Here is a 16,792-nt window from a genome sequence, read left to right on the forward strand (position 1 = left end):
TCTTTTAGTACAATTTTTCCTTCTCTAAAATATAATTCCACGGTTCCTATGGCCGCGGCTGCAACAGTTGCAGTAGTCCCCAAGTAGAGTGTGACTTCTCCTTCACTCAGCCTTCTGCTTACCTTGAACCCCTGCATTGAGTTACACGCATGAGTTGAAGCCCCGGAGTCAATACACCAGGACGCAGAAGCTACCAACAAATTGATTTCTATAACACAAGTTTTGAAGTTACCTTTCTTGGATTCCAGGTAGGCAGGACAATTCCTTTTCCAGTGGCCGGTCTTCTTGCAGAAGTGATAGGCATCCGATACTTTGTCTTTCTTCTGCTTCTTGCTTTTAGTGGCTTTCTTCTGAGGCTTCTTTGCCTTCCTCTTTCTCTTGCCTGTCTTGCCAGCTTCAACAAGCATGGCTATAGGCTCATCCTTTTTAATCAGTTCTTCAGCTCTTTGCAACATATTGCTGAGCTCTTGTAAGCTGACATTCAGCTTGTTCATGTTATAGTTCATGATGAACGGATTAAAGGAAGGAGGCAAAGAGTTAAGGATAGCATCTATCTGGGATGCAAGGTCCAGCCTGGATCCAAGAGCCTCCAGTTCATTGATGTATCCCATCATCCGAAGACAATGGTCGTGAACTTGTTGGCCCTTGGACATTTGTGTGGTCATGAACTGTTTCAAGACCTTTTGTCGAGTAGAACGATTCTGCTCTTCATACATCGTCCTAAGACTGTCCAATATGTCATTGGCAAGTTCGATCTGATCGAACTGCCTCTGTATCGGATTGTCCAGCGAGGCAATGATGTAACACCGGGCAAGGGAGTTTTTCTCCTCCCATTCTTGATAGTCTCTCCTTCGGGCCTCAGAAGCCCTATCTCCCGGACGCTCCGGGGCAGGATTCTTTGCCACTTTGTCAAGTTTTTCAGAAGCAAGGACCAGCATAAGGTTCCTATACCAGTCAGCATAGTTTGGGCCTTTCAACTTGTTGTCGTCAAGTAGCTTTGCAAATGATCCGTTTGCCATTTTCTGATAAAAGAGCAAACATCAGTCCACGACCTAATTTGATTCATGTTCATTTCATAGATATGGATTTTAATCTACGATCCATTTCCATTTATTCGTCTCTGAGATTTCCCTCCTTTCTCAGTGACGGAGACTACGGGTTGTCTCTGGAAATGTGGGAAATCACATAGGGTGCATGAAGCCAACTGTTTCAGCTGCATAACCCCACCACCTTTCTGTGAAGGATCATATCCACTCATCATATGAGTTTTCCCTTTGGCCTCTGTCAGACAAGGTTCAAAGCCGTTTTCAAGTAAACCTTTCTGTCTAGTGAGTGCTTACCCATCATATTCGTGAACGCCAAGGTACCGTGAGAGAGTTCCCATTTTCTGGTGAAGCCCCTCCCACATCGGTCTATGACGCCCCTATCATCTTATGAAACACTTAGACAAGCCCAACAGCAAATGGATAGCCCATTTTCTGGTGTGTTTCCTCATTACTGAAGGACCCATCCTCGTGCTAATGATGGAAGGCCTTTAGAGAGTTCATCATATGAATCTCCCTATCACATGCACTCATATTATCTGGAGGGAACAGATAATTACGCCCTAGTTCTATCTTTAGGTCAAACCAAAGTGGCTCCCACTGACTTTCATAAAGCCAGATTTTGGTGGGCCTAAATCGGCTAGGGTTCCGCACGAGACCTCATGATGAGGTGTGGGGCCCACCACTGAGGGAGGTCATCCAATGACCAAAAGGGATACCATGGCAATGATGTGCATTCAGCCATGGTGTGTGAAAGAGCCACTGTCGATTGAGCATGGGCCAAGTACTTATGGCCCTGAGGAGGTCCCGAGCAAAGGTGATGAGCCTCCGAAGTAGTTCAGTCCCTGTACCCTGATCCTGCGAGCTTGATCTTTTTTGTTTTCTTCCTCAATCCTTGTAAAGAATCTTGTAGAAGTAATGAAAGAATTTTCTTCCTCAATCTTCTATTGTTTTCTGGACTGTTCATTATTTTTACAAGTAGACTCCATACGTCGGGGTGGACATAGTAATGTATGTGCCCGACTTGTCTACTCGGCTGATATTCACTCTTAGCATATGTCGGGGTGGGCTATGTATCACTCGGTGCACGTACAGTCGAAGTGAGGCGGTTAAGTCATGCGCGGCGCCGAGGTCTATTACCAGCTTGGCTTCTTGGCTCTTAAGCCAGGTGGTGGTGACTTACAGTCTATCCACCCATGCCAAAGGGGCGGCTGGTCTTCATGTGTTGCTGAGGTTCCTGTCAGCTTGGCGTTTTGGTCCTTGGGCTCTGAGTGACCCGTGGTCTGCTCAATGGCTACAGGTAATATTGCCTCAGATTGACAATATTCCATGCCCAAGGTACTCGTTTCCCTTCAAGGGTTTTGAGCTCATATGTTCCCTCCCCGAGCACTCATTTCACTCGGTAAGGTCCTTCCCAATTAGGCTCGAACTTGCCAACGTCGGGCTCAGGTACCATAGCTTTACAAAGGACCAGGTCACCGATGCAGAGGTTCCACTTCTTGACCCTAGCGTTATAGTACCGAGCTACTCTTTGCTGGCACGCTGCAGTCCTGATGTTCGCGAAGTCCCTTACTTCGTCGAGTAGATCGAGGTTGGTACGTAGCTCATCCTCATTTGTCTTGTCATTGTTTGCTTCCAGTCGCAGCGTAGGTACTTCAATTTCTACCGGGATAACTACTTCGGTGCCGTAAGTGAGGTTGAAGGGAGTCTCTCCTGTGGCGGTTTTCTCCATGGTTCGGTAAGCCCATAGAACACTGGATAGCTCATCTGCCCACAATCCTTTAGCTCGGTCCAAACGTGCGTTCAGTCCGTGGAGGATGGCTCTGTTCATGACTTCTGCTTGACCGTTTGCTTAAGAGCGTGTGACTGAAGTGAAATTCTGTCGGATCCCCATGTCTTGGCACCAATTCTGGAATTTGATGTCCTCGAACTGCTTGCCGTTGTTAGAAATTAGTACCCGGGGTAGCCCGAAGCGGCACACAATGTTCTTCCAAAAGAAGTTTTGGACGTTCTGGGCTGTGATCGTTACAAGAGGTTCAGCTTCTACCCACTTGGTGAAGTAATCCACTGTTACTACTAAGAACTTCCTTTGGCCTGTCGTTGGCGGGAACGATCCAAGTATGTCGATGCCCCATTGTGCGAAAGGCCACGGGCTGGTGAGATACTTGAGGTCGGTAGTAGGTTGATGGTGAATATTGGCATGCTTCTGGCATTTGTCACATTTTCTGACGAGCTCGATGGTGTCTGCTTTCATTGTTGGGCAATAGTACCCCTGTCGTAGTGCTTTTTGGGCGAGGGCCCTGCCCCCCAAGTGTCCGCCGCACAAACCGTCATGAGTGTCACGGAGTATGAGCTCGGCTTCGGTAGGTCGCAAGCAGCGCAGGTAGGGGAGCGTGTAGGATCTTCGGTACAGTCGTTCATCTATCATGACGTATTTGGCTGCCTGACGCTCTACCCTTCTGGCTGCATTGCGATCTGCAGGGAGGGTCCCGTACAGCAAGAAGCTCGCGAGCGGGTCAATCCAGCTCGGCTCTGCATGAACGACGGGAGCGACCTCCTCTGCACCCCCCTCGAGAATGCTAGGCCGAGGCAGGTCCTCTATGTACACGGTTCTCACGATGATATCGCTGGTGCTAGCCAACCGAGACAAATCGTCTGCCTCAGCGTTCTCCGACCTCGGGATTTGCCTGATGAAGTGTGACTGGAAGTTGAGCAGAGTCTCTCTTACTTTGGCTAAGTAGGCAATCATGGTTGGTTCGCGAGCTTCGTAATATCCTGTGACTTGGTTGACTACGAGCTGAGAATCGCTGTAGATGACGATATGCTTGGCTTTTACATCTCTGGCTAAAGTTAGTTCACCTATCAATGCTTCGTATTCCGCTTCATTGTTGGATGCCACGAACTCGAAGCGTAGTGCGTTCTCCAATTTCGTGCCACTTGGGCCGTGCAAAACTATTCCGGCTCCGCTGCCCTACTGGTTCGAGGAGCCATCTACGTGAAGGATTCAGGGCTCCTCATCCCAGTTCGCGCTTGGCCTAACTAGGAGAGATGCCGCATTGGCTGCTACCTCACGGGGCTCGGACTCAACTGGCTTGGGAGTTCCGGGCTTGGTCGAACTGGGGGCCTCGTGCTCAATCGGCCTGGGGACTTTGAAGCTGAAAGTGCACTCTGCAATGAAATCTGCTAAGGCTTGGGCCTTAATAGCAGTTCACGGCTTGTATTGAAGGTCGTACTCGCTGAGCTCAACGACCCACTTTGTCAATCGACTAGAGACCTCGGGCTTAAGTAAGACTTGCCTCAGAGGTTTGTCGGTGAGGACGATAACAGTATGAACTTGGAAGTACGGACGGAGCTTTCGAGCTGCGATGACCAGTGCATAGGCTAGCTTCTCTATCTCTGGATATCTCGTCTCTGCTCCCTGCAATACTTTATTAACATAGTAGATGGGTCGTTGAACCCAATCTACTTCCTTTATCAGTACTGAGCTAACCACTTTGTCACATGCCAAGAGGTACAACTCTAAAACATCACCCTCTTCGGGCCGGGTTAAGATTGGTACATTAGCGAGGTATTTTTTGAGCTCGTCAAACGCGAGCTGGCAGTCTTGGGTCCACTTGAACCCTTTGCTTTTAATTGCCTTAAAGAAAGGTAGACAGCAGTCCGCTGACTTGGACATAAAGCGGCTCAGGGTGGCTATGCGGCCATTCAACCTCTGAACCTCCTTCAACTTCCGGGGTGGTCTCATATCTAGGATAGCCTTAATTTTATCTGAGTTGGCCTCAATGCTGTGCCGATTGACGATGTATCTTAGGAACTTATCCGAGGCGACACCGAAGACACACTTGTTTGGATTTAAGTTCATGTTAAATTGTCGCAGAATTTGAAAGACAGAATGCAAGTCTTGTATTAATTCGTGTGAGAATTGGGTTTTGACGACCATGTCGTCTACATAACACTATTTTTCTAACAATTAATGGCTCAAATAGTTTATTTACAAGCTTTTGAAAGGTTGCCCCAGCATTTTTCAACCCGAAGGGCATAACCTTGTAACAATATAGACCAAACTCTGTGATGAAGGCAGTTTTTTCTTTGTCCGCCGGGTCCATCATGATCTGGTTATAGCCCGAATAGGCATCTAAGAAACTCAGCAACTTGTGCCCTGAGGTCGCGTCCACTAGGCGGTCGATTCTGGGGAGGGGGAAGTAGTCTTTTGGGCAGGCTCGGTTTAGGTCGGTGTAGTCGACGCACATGCGCCACTTGCCGTTAGCCTTCTTTACCAGAACGAGGTTGGCTAACCAGCTTGGGTAATGGACTTCTCTTATGAAGTCAGCTGCGAGGAGCTTCGCGACCTCTTTGTCGACTGCTTTCCATTGCTTCGGGGCTAGGTTGCGTTTCTTCTGTCTAACGGGCCTAACTACAGGATCAGTATTGGGCTTGTGAGTTATGAGATTAGGGTCTATGCCGGGCATTTCTGTCGCGAACCATGCAAAAATATTTAAGTTTTGAAGTAGGAAACTTACTAGTTCGGATCGCAGGGGTTCTTGGACTGAAACACCGATCTAAAGTGTTTGAGCTGGGTCTTCTGTTGAAGTCGGAATAGCAATTGTTTCTTCCGTGGGTGCAGCTCGTTCTTCGCCTTGCTCCATAGGTCGCTCTAGTTCGAGGTTGTCGGCCACCTTGGTCTTTCCCTTGAGGGCGGCGACATAGCACTTTCGAGACTCAAGCTGGTTGCCCCGCGCTACCCCACTCCGAAGTCTGTATGGAACTTCATCGCCAAATAATAAGTGGAGACCACCGCCCATAGGGTATGGGTGATCGGCCGGCCTATTATGGCGTTGTACGGGGAGGGGGTCGCGACCACTAAGAAGTCATGGTTGAGCCTTACTACACTGGGCCATGTGCTGACTTCCACAGGTGTTGTTATTTTCCCTAGAGGCCTGACTTCTTCTCCGCTGAAGCCTACCAAGGGAGTATTCGCGGGCCTCAAGTCACTTCCCTGAAGCTGAAGTTGGTCGAACGCGGCTTTGAAGAGGATATCCGCCGAGCTACCTAAGTCAACGAGGATGCGCCTGACCTCGAAATCTTTGATCCTTACTTTTATGACGAGCGCGTCATCGTGGGGGTAGTGGACCCCATGCGCATCGTCCTCTATGAAGAAGATTGGTTCCTCTATCTTCGGCCGCTTCGGAGTATTCTGTTCTTCTCTGGCAGCTTCGCAAACTGATGTCCGAGCTGCCGCTGAGGTACAACCCGCAACGATCGAGCCTCCAACTATCATGTGGATGGTGCCCTGAACTGGCCTCTCTTCCGAGGGTTGCCTCTGCGACTGCTCTGCCGGTCTACTGCTGGATTTGGGAGCATCCTTACCGTGCTCCCCTTGTCGGCCTGCTTTATTATTATTATTACTGTTATTCTGTACAAGATATCCGCGACGAATGAGTTCTTCTATCTCATCGCGGAGATTCTTACAGTTCTCGGTACTATGACCGTGGTCTCTATGAAAGCTACAATATAAATTTTTATCCCTTTCATTAGGATTCCCCCTCAGGCGGGGTGGCCACTTTACATACAAGGCATCCTTGATTTCCATCAGGATTTCGGCCCGCTTAGCGTTCAGTGGGGTGTAGTCAGTTCGGTCTGCTACAGGGGCTCGGAATGACTGATCCGACTTTGCCCCCCGAGATAAGTCCTTCTTCTTTCGCTGTCTCCTTGGCTGGAAAGTTCTCCTTCTCTCTTTCTCTTCTCGGGCGCACTCTCGCCTTTCTGGTTGATCTCCTCTTCCGTGGCTATGAACCTATCTGCGAGCTTGAGGAATTCAGTTATGGTCGTCGGCTGGTTGACAACCATGTGCCACTTGAATTCCTTGTGCGTCACGCCCTTCTTGGCTGCTGTAAGGCACACTGCGGGGTCTAGGCACAGTATCTGCATGCATGCATCATTGAACCGCTTGATATAGCTCCGGATGGACTCTCCCTATCTCTGGACTATGCTGAGAAGGCTTTCCTCAGTTCGCGAGCACCGCTTGCTAGTGACGAAGTGGGACGTTAAGGCTTGCGCGAACTGCGCCCAACTTCTTATCGATCCGGGTGCAAGGTTTCGATACCATGTGCGGGCCACTCCTCTGAAAGTGGTGGAGAAGGCCACGCACATGCAAGACTCACTGGCCTTCGCTAGGTGCATCTGTGATTGGAAAGCATCTACATGATCATTCGGGTCGAACGACCCGTCATATTTATCGAGAGGGGGGAGCTTGAAGTCCTTGGGCATTGGAACAGCCAGGAGCTCGGGAGACAGGGGTGATGGAACAGAAAGGAGGGGAGCTTTTACTTCACCCGAGCTTACCTCTTCCCTGCCTTTGAGTTCGGGCAGGTTGTGGGTGGCGGTTTGGTGAGTTCGGCGGCGGCGTCTTTGCTTCTTGGCGGGCTCCGCGTTGGTGCTGCTCACCTCCATACTGTCAGGGATAGTTTGTGCAGGAAGCAACTCGAGCTGCTGGTGATGGCTGCGGACAGAGGGGTTCTACTTAGAGTCTGCAGCCAGGATCTCGAACCGGTTCTCTAGAAGTGGGGCTTCGAACTTTGATTGCTAGGGTGACGTAGACCTGGCGAGTTGGGGTCCTCTCGACCTGACTACCCGCGGCAAGACCAGAGTGGCTGGTCTTTCCTTTCTGCCGCGGGAGGAGGCTTGGCTCTTAGGGGGGTTCTGGGAAGCCTCTTCTTAGCAAGAAGGGCATTCATCTAGGTAGCGAGACCTAGCTTGTCGTGAGGCTAGGTGCCGGGGCTGAGGCAGCTGAGGGAACTGCTACTGATAGTGATACTGAGAGACGTGATGCAACACCTGCTGCTGGTAGAGTTGGTGTTGCTGAAGCTGCTGCACTTAGGCTTGCATGGCCCGCATGCACTGCATCAAATCATCGAGTTGGTTCTGGCTGGTCGTCAGAGGGAAAACAGTTGGTTCAGCGAAGGTTGTCTCAACAGAGGGGGGAAGGGGAACACTCACAGGCACCACTGCTCGTGGCACATTCAGGCTAGAAACTCCGTCCATTGAGAGGGGAATGGTGAACTGCCCAATGCAGACCACGGGGACCTGGAGTTGTTCCTTGGCGATGTCCATCTCCACGCTGCGTCCAACGTTGCTTGTAGAAGCCATGGGTGCTAAGTCTTAGAAAGTAGTTGCAGAAACTAAGGGGAGGCTTTTTGAAGTCGTTCCCACAGACGACGCCAAATGATGTTGTGCGATCCAATCACTCCTAGATGGCAGTTGTGTGGCTCCTAGATGGTACCTGAGATGAAGAAGATGAGGAATCCCCGGGGGCTTGCCCGGCGGGAACACTCTGACGCTTAAGTTAGAGCTCTGTGAAAGATGCAAAGAGAGTAAAAGAGGCTAAGAGTGCAGATAGTGTGAGTATCAAAAGATTACCTCTATCCTTTGGGATTGGGGCTACTTATAACAGAACTCTACCGAATTAGGCCCACCTGCCTCTGTTAGGGCAGGTATAACTGCCACTGTCGTCCTTCCGCAGCTGTTACAACCAGGGATGAGGTGGCACGTGTGGGGTCGTCGTTGCAGGGTACATACTTGTCAGATGTAAGACACCTTCCAAAGGTGGCGGGCACAACACCGTCTGACAAAAGACATGGTTGCAGTCTCCAGGTTTGTCAAGTACAGTTGTCGGGTAAGCTACCCTATACCGAGCTACCCTGTAAGTGGCGAGCTGCCTATGGCAAGCTACACCGAGCTGTCTGGCCCGAGGTGTCTCTTCCTCGGGGTATCTGGAGGCAGATCGGGGTGTTCCTTTTTGGAGTGGCCTAAAACCCATTGGGAGGAGCTCGGGCATTTGGAAAAGTCAGAGGACCCCGAGCTCGGAGGTAGCTCGGAGCACCTCAGCCTTGGGAAGAAGGCGCAAGCCAGGTGGCTCTCGGCGAGTAGCCTAACCCGCCAAGTTGCCAGATTAAACTCGGTGAGCCCTTCCCACGAGTTTTGGCTGCGCTTGTTGTGCTGTCACGCTGAGTCATTACTTAAGCAAGGTCATACCCACATGTCCCCGTGCTACGAGGTCGGGCCAAATCACTCTCCATCACCAATGAATCCATAAATAGTAAAAAATAACTTTGTATGTAGTAAAAAAATAAATAATAAACATCATAAATAATAAAAAGTAATATGAATTTTAAATACATTATTTTTTTCCTAGAAAAATATATTCTAGCTTACAATAATTTGAAATTCAAAATGCATTATTGTACGTTGACTTAGATTAATTTATGGTTTATTCCACTATTTTTTTCTAGGGTAAAAGATTTAAAGTTTACATAAGAGAGAGAGTTCAACTGTTGAACCATTAATCAAACAATGGCCCATGGAAGAAGAATACCCTCTTTGGCCATTAATCAAACAATGGTTCCCCAAGGAATCTCTAGTTACAACACCCCTACGAGTCTTTCCTTATTGGCTCCATCAACTTTGGCCATGTTTGGTTCAATTCTCATTCTTACCCAAGACGAAATTCTAAAATGGATAAGAATGGATAAAAATAGTTAGAATGAGGAAATATTGCTATGAACCAAACACTTTTTTCCTAAACATGAATTCTTTTCTAACAAGTGTTCTATGTTGCTCATTTTCATTCTTAAAAAAATGTGTTGGTATTCATAAACCACCAGCCTTGGCATCATGGTTTTCGAACTGCCGTTGACCCAAACGGTCGGACCGTTTGGCCTGGGAATCGTCTAGGCAGTTGGTTCCGTTTTACCCTAAACCTGGTCCCTGGCCAAAACCGCTAAATCAGTTAATGACCCATTGACTCAGGCGATCAAATCATCTACCTGTTCAACCCATTCAACAGTTTTTGGCCATTTTTTAATTTTTAATTTTTTTGTTAGAATGGGTCATCCGTTTGAACCGGACGATCAAACTATCGATCTAGAAATTAGTGGCCAAAATAGTTTTGGTTTTGGGTCATTTTTTAAAACATTAGTTGGCATAAATGTTTACTAGTGGATAGCCATTAGTCAATGTTTACCTATTGGCATAGATGTTTTGTACAAGTACTTTTGTAAAAGTTCTTTCATAAAAGTACTACTATAAAAGTGCTTTAATGTACAAGTACTTTTATAAAAGTGATTTAATGTAAATGTACTTTTATAAAAGTGCTTTTGTAAAAGTGATTTTCTTTCGCAAAAGTACTTTTCATAAATTTACTTTTATAAAAGTACTTTTGTAAAAGTGATTTTGTAAAAATGATTTCATAGAAGTACTTTTGCAAAAGTAAACATCTATGACAACAGTTTTGTAGCCAGAGTTTCCTCAAAGAATGAAAATGAGTAAGATGGGGCATGATCAAGGTTCAAAGTATCGACACGTATCGGCCCATACCGTATGGGCCGATACGTATCGTTCTGGCACCCCACCGATACACCCCTACAGTGGGTGTATCGGTGGTTTGACTGGTTCAAGGTGTGGCGAAGACCTAAACCGGCTCCCCAGAACCAGTTGGTGAAAAAAAAAAACTACCAAAAGGAGTATCGATTCGCCCGATACGCCCATATCGACATATCAGGCGTATCAATATTTTGAACCTTGGGCATGATTATTTTTCATGCTTCAGGCTACTTAATTTTTGTGCTATGGAGCTGATTTTTTATTCTAAGAAGAATGTGACCCATGGCAAGAATTTTGTAATAAAATACTATAAACAATTCATTCTTGCCCATTCTTGCTTAGAATAAACCAAACATGGCATTTGACTTTAACACTGCCAATTCTGGAGGTGGAAGAGCCACTGATCATGAAGATGTAAAACTTTTTTGAGACTAGCAATCGATGAAAAATAGAAAGGTGAAGAATGTACATGATACTGATAGTTTCAAGGTAATGGGAGAGCTACTTCCAGATGTCGTTAGATCTCACAAAGGTGTCTTTTTGGCAGCAGTTGGGTCTTTTGATGATTGCTCTCCTCAAATGGCTTAAGCTTTAAGCTTTAACAATTAAGGGGGCGTTCCACAAGAATGCTTTTATTTTCATTTGGAATCATAACAAAACAAAAAAATGGAAGTATGTTCTTAAACTTTGTTTTTATTTTGGTTTTGTTTAAAAAACGAGACATGTTTTTGGAACCAATAAAATATTGGTTTTTAAAACAAAAACAAATTTTGTGGTATAAAAATTATATAATTTATGAAACATGTTTTTTGTTTCAGTTTTGAAAACAAAAACACACTCACAACCAAGAACATATTTTTTGTATTTTAATTTTAAGAAACAATCTGTTTTCAAATAACAAGGTTTTGATTTATTTTTAGAACCAGCAATAAGAAAAACAACTCATGTTGTCGATGTGTCATTTGGAGATCTGAAAGTGGTAGTAAGCGATGGTTTCTGCTTTGATCAACGATGGTGTGGATAGTCGTGTTTCATTCTAAAGGGCATTTTGTTTCAAAGGCTCCATTTGAAAGGAGTGCAAATACAAATATGTAGAGCGCAAAATACTTAATTTGAAAGGAATACAAATACAAATATGTACTGTGCAAATACATATAAAATAATACAAAATATAAGGTTTTGCACTCTACAAATTTGTATTTGTACTCTTTCCAAACCGAGCCTAATGAAAGATGACAAGCGTTGTTTAGCATACCCTGGGATAGAAAATATTGAAAGCCTTGTTGTAGTGATGGGAACTTGGGCAATGCTGTTAGACAGTTTTGTACGCCCTTAGCTTCAATCAGAATGATGTACTTTATGAGTTTATTGTAAATGAATAAAAGTGCATATTTGATTTATGTTCCCTTGGTATGTTTCTGTATAATACCCTTAAACTGGACACTTAATGAGATTCATGTTAGTTTAGAATGTTCACAGCCAGTGGGTCGGTTTGGGGAGACCTATCCTGACAAGGCTGACACTGTGGTGCCACCAAGTCGGTTGGGGTGGCCTGTCTCAGCTGCCAGGGTGAGACCCTAGGCACATATAATGTTGGATTAATTGAATCTTTGAACTGGACCAGATTTCCAGTATTGCCCTAGACCTTGGAGATTGATGGGCAAAACTGGAAAGTTACACCCGACCCCTAGACTCGATTATGATACTGCACTAGGTGTCGGATTGGGCTGTCTTTGATGTACCAATCAGTGAGATCCTTAGCGGGGGTCAAAACCTGGGTATGTTGGGACAGCCTGAGAATTCATCTGAGTGGGTGATCATAGTGACAGGATCAGCCCCTTTGTCGGACAAAGGTAATGATCGGAGATGCACTCTTACTGATGGAAACCAAAACTGCCGGCAGCCAATTTCAACCGTTGAGATTTGTTTTGCAAAGTATATTTTATATGAGATATAAAATTATATATATTATGGTTTCTAAAATGTTTGCAAGAAGGTTTTAATTCTCGGGATCCATATAAGTAGAGAGTGCAACACTGTTCCTTGCAGCCGAGGGAGAGGTCCTCTCTTGTCGGGCAGTGTATGATCATTATGGGCTGAGAGGTTAAGTGTAAGACCATTGAGGATAATACCTCATGGGCTAATCTTGCATCTGCCCACAGTCCCTGGGTGTTACAAGGTGGCTTGGCCCAGGGGCCACTTAGGGTAAGTGTTGGGCCCATAGAACCCAGAAGATGGGTTTCAGGGGGTGCACTGTCCATAACAGTGTATTCGGCCAGGCCTTGTAACAAAGGCTAGGCTGAACCCATGTGGCTGATGTGTAGATCAATGTTTGGGTCCCACGCCATACAAGGAAGCCCAACTGGACAGTAGTTAAGAAGGTTAAGTGAATACATAAGTTTAATGGGCCTAAAGCCCATTTCAAACTGGACTATTTAATTAGTTATTTATGGGGCGAATTCTGAGATGGATTAGCAGATAGGATGACCTTATCCACTCATAGAGTCCAGATCTGAATGTGATTCAGATATAGAAATCTCCTAATGAGTTTAGGAGAAAGCTAATCTAATCTGCATATAAGATAATGATTTATCCGTATCACCTAAAGAGAAGGCTGATCCAAATATGATTTGGACAAACAACTCCTAATTGGATTAGGAGCTGATCTTTTTAGGTTAACAAAAGAAAGAAGGGGGCGGCAGCCTTTAGAAGACACACAATCAGATTTTCTTTAGTGCTGAAATCACAAGAAGAGAGAATTCTGCACCCTGCGAATACTCTCTTGCCGCCTCCTTATTGCCGCCACCATTACCTTCAGTTCGATCTCTAGTTCTTGGAAGAAATCAAGATCTGACCTTGATACCAATCTTTTGGGAAAAGATTGATTGGAGCTGTACTCACAAGCCATCCAATTGATTCTTGCGAAGGGTCAAGTTCTTTTGGAAGAACATTGCTGATTCTGCTCCATCGTACACTGCGCCATCTTTAGTGGGAGCAGATTTTGGATCATTCCCTGGACGTGAACACCTCCATTGGGAGATACTGTTTCTCCGTATCAGGTACATTCTCTCTTACTCCTTTTGGTTCAGATCTGGTTCAGTTTATGGTTCAAGAATAATCATTGAAAATATGATTTTCTAAAATAGGGAATGCGATTCCCAGTTGAAGGGAGAGAAAAATTTTTGAAATTCGCCCCCTTATTCCGCAATCTTTGGGTGTCCATACGATGGATTTCTCATCCCTTTAGTGGTATCAGAGCCAGGTTCAAATCTTGAACCAATTTGTTTCAGATCTGAACCTGCGCAAATGGGCAGAAGGCGTTCTACCCAATTTGCGCAGATATGGGTTTTGGGAAATTTGTTCCCAAAATAATGGGCAAATAATCTTAAATTAATATTATATAAATCTGATTATTATTTAGAACTGTTCTTTATGATTTTCTCGATTTATGGGCTGTTCGTACAAGTGGAGATCGAAATCTTGATTTGCGTAGGGAACCTGCAAGACTTGTAGTTTCTTGATTTATTCATTACATTTGGTCTGTAAATATTTTTTTTTTTATTTTCTAGACTCAATGTATTAGGTATTTGATCTGATGTAATTATTAATAGAAATAGAATTTCTATTTATTTTTTTCTGGATTGAAGATGGCGGCACGGAAAAGGAGATTTCGTAGATGGGAGAATCGCTATCTGTGATTTGCTGGTTGTGAAACTGCATTCTGTGATCTAACCTTTGTTTTGTAGGATGGATTGTACGAACAACCCTAGATTGACTGATTTCTTGATTTTCTTTTATCAGTATTTAATTTCAGATTATTTTCTTGAATTAAAGATTTAATTAAAGATCAAACCCTAGACCCATTCGAACCAAGATTGGTTCAAACTATTTGGACCGAATCTAGGGTTTAATCAAGGCTAAAAGTTAGCCCTAATTTTCCCACTAATGGGCCTGAGGATTGATATTTAATTAAATGGTTAATTCGGCTCAACCTGTAAAGGCCCAGTTTTAAATAGTTAAAACTGCTAAAAGCCCACTTAACACTTAAAACTATATGGGCTAAACCATTCAGCCCATATACCTAGATAATATTAATGGTTAATATTATGGATTTAAAATGAGCTTCAAATGGGCCTTACGGATGATTAATTTGATTGGATCAATTTATCCCTGCATTAGATGAATGGATGTGTGATGTGCTACGTACATGGGCCATAAGTGCTTGGCCCATGCTCAATCGACAGTGGCTCTTGCGCACACCATGACTGAATGCACATCATTGCCATGGTGTCCCTTTTGGTCATTGGATGACCTCCCTCAGTGGTGGGCCCCACACCTCATCAAGAGGTTATGTGCGAAACCCTAGCCGATTTAGGCCCACCGAAATTTGGCTTTATGAAAGTCAGTGGGAGCCACTCTGGTTTGACCTAAAATAAGAACTAGGGCGTAATTAACTGTTCCTTCTAGCTAATATGAGTGCATGTGATAGAGAGATTCATATGATGAACTCTCTAAAGGCTTTCCATCATTAGCATGAGGATGGGTCCTTCAGTAATGAGGAAACGCACCAGAAAATGGGCTATCCATTTGCTGTTGGGCTTATCTGAGTGTTTCATAAGATGATAGGGACGTCATAGACCGATGTGGGAGAGGCTTCACCAGAAAATGGGAACTCTCTCACGGTACCTTGGCGTTCACGAATATGATGGGTAATCACTCATTAGACAGAAAGGTTTACCTGAAAATGCCTCTGAACCTTGTCTAACAGATGCCAAAGGGAAAGCTCATATGATGAGTGGATATGATCCTTCACAGAAAGGCGGTGGGGTTATGCAGCTGAAACAATTGGCTCCATGCACCCTATGTGATTTCCCACATTTCCAGAGACAACCCGTAGTATCCGTCACTGAGAAAGGAGGGAAATCTCAGAGATGAATAAATAGAAATGGAACGTAGATTAAAATCCATATCTATGAAATGAACATGAATCAAATTAGGTTGTGGACTGATGTTTGCTCTTTTATCAGAAAATGGCAAACGAATCATTTGCAAAATTGCTTGATGACAACAAGTTGAAGGGCCCAAACTATGCCGACTGGTACAGGAACCTTATGTTGGTCTTAACCTCTAAAAAGTTGGATAAGGTAGCCAAGAATCCTGCCCTGGATCGTCCGAGAGATAGGGCTTCCGAGGCCCGGAGAAGAGAATACCAAGAATGGGAGGAGAAAAACTCCCTTACCCGCTGCTATATCATTGCCTCTTTAGACAATCCAATTCAAAGGCAGTGCGATTAGATCGAACTAGCTAAGGATGTACTGGATAGTCTGAAGACAATGTACGAAGAGCAGAATCGTTCTACTCGACAGAACGTCTTGAAACAGTTCATGACCGCGCAGATGTCCAAGGGCCAATAAGTTCACGACTATTGTGTTCGGATGATGGGCTATATCAATGAACTGGAGGCTCTTGGATCCGGGCTGGATCTGGTAACACAGATCGATGTTATTCAACTCTCTGCCTCCATCCTTTAATCTATTCATCATGAACTACAACATGAACAAGCTGAAAGTCAGCTTGCAGGAACTCAGCAATATGTTGCAGAGGGCCGAAGAATTGATTAAAAAGGATGAGCCCATTGCCATGCTTGTTGAAACTGGCAAATCGGGCAAGAAAAGGAAGGCAAAGAGAAAGCCCCAGAAGAAGGTTGCCAAACCCAAGAAACAGAGGAAGGACAAGGCATCAGATGCTTGTCATTTTTGCAAGAAGACCGGCCACTGGAAAAGGAACTGTCCTACCTACCTGGAATCCAAGAAAGGTAATTTCGAAACTTGTGTTATAGAAACCAATTTATTGGTGGTTTCTGCGTCCTGGTGTATTGACTCCAGGGCTTCAACTCATGCGTGTAACTCACTGCAGGGGTTCAAGGTAAGCAGAAGGCTGAGTGAAGGAGAAGTCACACTCTACTTGGGGACTAATGCAACTGTTGCAGCCGCGGCCATAGGAACCGTGGAGTTATTTTTTAGAGAATGAACGATTGTACTGAATGATTGTCTTTATGTACAAAATTTAAGGAAGAAATTGATTTCTGTTTCAAAACTGTGTGTAGATGGTTATTCTGTCTTCTTTAGTAATACGATTACTATTAAAAGAAACAACAGATTCATCGCATACCGGGAACTGAAGAACGGTCTCTATGTTCTACATCCTTCTCTAGAAACTAACATAACCGAAACTACGTCGGTTGAAAACCCCAAGAAGAGAGCCCGTGATACAGTTAATCCCACGTGTTTGTGGCATTACCGACTTGGCCACATCGGTGTTGACCGAATCACAAGGTTGGTAAAGGATGGTCCTTTGGATTTTCTAGCTGT

This window comes from Nelumbo nucifera, chromosome 6, assembly GCF_055504915.1.
Source record: "Nelumbo nucifera cultivar China Antique chromosome 6, China Antique-T2T, whole genome shotgun sequence".
Lineage (NCBI taxonomy): Eukaryota > Viridiplantae > Streptophyta > Magnoliopsida > Proteales > Nelumbonaceae > Nelumbo > Nelumbo nucifera.